Source organism: Dendrobates tinctorius, unplaced genomic scaffold (assembly GCF_039654945.1).
Source record: "Dendrobates tinctorius isolate UK_male_01 unplaced genomic scaffold, ASM3965494v1 ptg000332l, whole genome shotgun sequence".
In the NCBI taxonomy this organism is placed as follows: Eukaryota; Metazoa; Chordata; class Amphibia; order Anura; family Dendrobatidae; genus Dendrobates; species Dendrobates tinctorius.
In genome coordinates, this window is record NW_027361998.1 from 13,454,922 (window position 1) to 13,457,851 (window position 2,930).

General features: G+C 41.6%; 1 pseudogene; it reads right to left on the reverse strand.

Annotated features, from left to right (window-relative positions):
- Positions 1 to 1,673: 1,673 nt before the first annotated feature.
- Positions 1,674 to 2,608, reverse strand: LOC141074332 (olfactory receptor 5V1-like; annotated as a pseudogene).
- Between the last annotated feature and the right edge of the window lie 322 nt (positions 2,609 to 2,930).

Below are 2,930 nucleotides of genomic sequence, written 5' to 3' on the forward strand. Positions count from 1 at the left end.
AATTTCCTTCTATGACGGTATCACTGATTGGGTGGATCAAGGAAATGCTGTAGATATAGTATATCTTGACTTCAGCAAAGCATTTGACAAAGTCTCTCATACAATCCTTATTGAAAAAATGACTAAGTATGGAATGGACAAGGCAACTGTTAGGTGGATTCATAACTGGCTTAGTGATCGGACCCAAAGAGTGGTCGTAAATGGCTGCACATCCAGTTGGAAGAATGTCTCAAGTGGGGTACCACAGGGCTCTGTCCTGGGCCCTGTATTGTTCAACATCTTTATCAATGATTTAGATGAAGGAATTGAGGGTAAACTGATTAAATTTGCTGATGACACAAAGCTAGGAGGGATAGCTAATACTAGAGAAGAGAGAGAGAGGATTCAAAAAGATTTAAATAAACTGGAGAAGTGGGCAGCAACTAACAGAATGGTTTTTAACAGGGAGAAATGCAAAGTACTACATCTGGGCAATAAAAATGAAAAAAGCATATATAGAATGGGAGGAATAGGGCTAAGTGACAGCACATGTGAAAAAGACTTGGGTATACTAATAGATCACAGACTGAATATGAGTCAACAGTGTGATGCAGCAGCAAAAAAGGCAAATGCAATTCTAGGATGTATTAACAGAAGCATACAGTCTAGATCACGTGAAGTCATTATTTCCCTCTACTCCTCTTTGGTCAGACCTCATCTGGAATATTGTGTCCAGTTTTGGGCACCACATTTTAAAAAAGACATCAACAAACTGGAGCAAGTTCAGAAAAGAGCGACCAGAATGGTGACCGGTCTGCAAACCCTGTCTTATGAGGAAAGGTTGCAGGATTTGGGAATGTTTAGTTTGCAAAAGAGAAGACTGAGAGGAGACTTAATAGCTGTCTACAAATATCTAAAGGGCTGTCACATTGTAGAAGGATCAACTTTATTCTCATTTGCACAAGGAAAGACTAGAAGCAATGGGATGAAACTGAATGGGAAGAGACACAGATTAGATATTAGAAAAAACTTTTTGACAGTTAGAGTGATCAATGAGTGGAACAGGCTGCCACGAGAAGTGGTGAGTTCTCCTTCAATGGAAGTCTTCAAACAGAGGCTGGACAGACATCTGACTGGGATGATTTAGCGAATCCTGCTTTGAGCAGGGGGTTGGACCAGATGGCCCAGGAGGTCCCTTCCAACTCTACGATTCTATGATTCTATGATTCTCTCCCATAATGTCATCTAACTTCCTCCCTAAATGGGCTCTTCAATGTATGTGTACAAACATGCTCCATTCACAGCCATCTTTCAGCTCAGTCCTCTAACTTCAAGCTTGTGGGCCCCAACACAAAATTTCTAAAAGGGCCTCAACCATTACGGTTCTTTAGTAGTATTGGTATTCTACTATGTGCCAAAGGGACCTTTTGATTTTTCCTAGGCTCAAGGGCTTAAATGCAACTGCAACCACAGCATGCACTTTAGTTGCTTCCTTGATTAAATTCCCTCTTTAGCCCAATTACAGAGCCACATGTATGCACTCCAGCTGACCTGCAAATAAAAGAACACAGTGCATCTCCATGCATGTAAATGGTACAACCAGTAACATCTGAGAAGCCCCTTTAAGAAAATAGACCACTGTAACGCTCAGTCCATAGGCTGCAACCACCAACAATGGGGCATCGAACATGAGGCTAGGATTTCATTGTGGATCTCTTGAGATGCTGAATGGCCCCTTGAACATCTTTATTTCTTAGGCTGTAGATAATGGGGTTCAGCATTGGGGTGACCATGGTATAAAACACAGATAAAAGCTTATCCGATAAGTGCTCCGAACATTGGGGCTTCATATACATTATAATGGCTGTGCCATAGAAGAGGACAACTATGATCAAGTGGGAGATGCAAGTGGAGAAAGCCTTGTATCTGCTAGAGCGGATCTTCAGAACTGCCAGGATGATGTGACCATATGAGTAAAGGATACATGAGAGAGGAACCAGGAGAAATATGGAGCTCCCAGCCAACTTCACCGCGACCACATTAAAGAGGGAAAGATCATTGCATGAGAGTTCCATTAACGACGGAGCTTCACAGAAGAAGTGGTCAGTTGGAGTGAACTTACAAAATGTGAGTGGACACAGAAGGTAAATGTCCACCGACGATATGACACTTCCTGTCAACCATGAAGCACTTATTCCAACACAAGTCATTGTCTTCATGATCACATTGTAACGTAAGGGATTACTGATGGCGACGTATCGATCGTAAGCCATAAAAACCAAGAGAACGCACTCAGTCTCACCAAGAAGAAGGAAGCCATACATCTGGACCAAGCAACCGACGTAGGAAATGCTCTTCTTCTCCATCAAGAAATTGACAAGCATCTTGGGAACGATAATGGAGGTGAAGCAGATGTCCAGGAAGGACAAGTTAGCTACGAAGATATACAGTACATAGAATTGTGCAGATGATGGTCATATCTTACCACCACGATGAGCAGAAGATTCCCAGCCATGGTGGTTATATACTGGATCAAGAATATCTGAAAAAGTAGAACTTGTACAACGTGGTCAGTGGAAAATCCCAGAAGAATGAATTCTGTCACTTGGCTGTCATTTCCCTTTTCCATGTTGAGAAAGGTTTATAGATTGGACCAAGGTGAACTGAAGAAAAATCTGAAAAAATAGATTCCAAGAACCTGCTCATAGTCAGAAGCAATTTTGAACAAATGCTATTTTTTATATCTACTTTACATAATGATATTTTTTGCATTGTTCCCTATATTGTTGCATGTGTTTCACGTAGGGGTGCCACATCACTGGGAGGACCCTCTAATGGGCTGATTTAAAAGGGGACAGGTTTCTACCCATTATTTAATATCATAGGAAGAGCGAGGAGTGAGCGGGTGTGCAAAAGATATTGACTTGTGCCCATCACAAAAGAGCGTTACA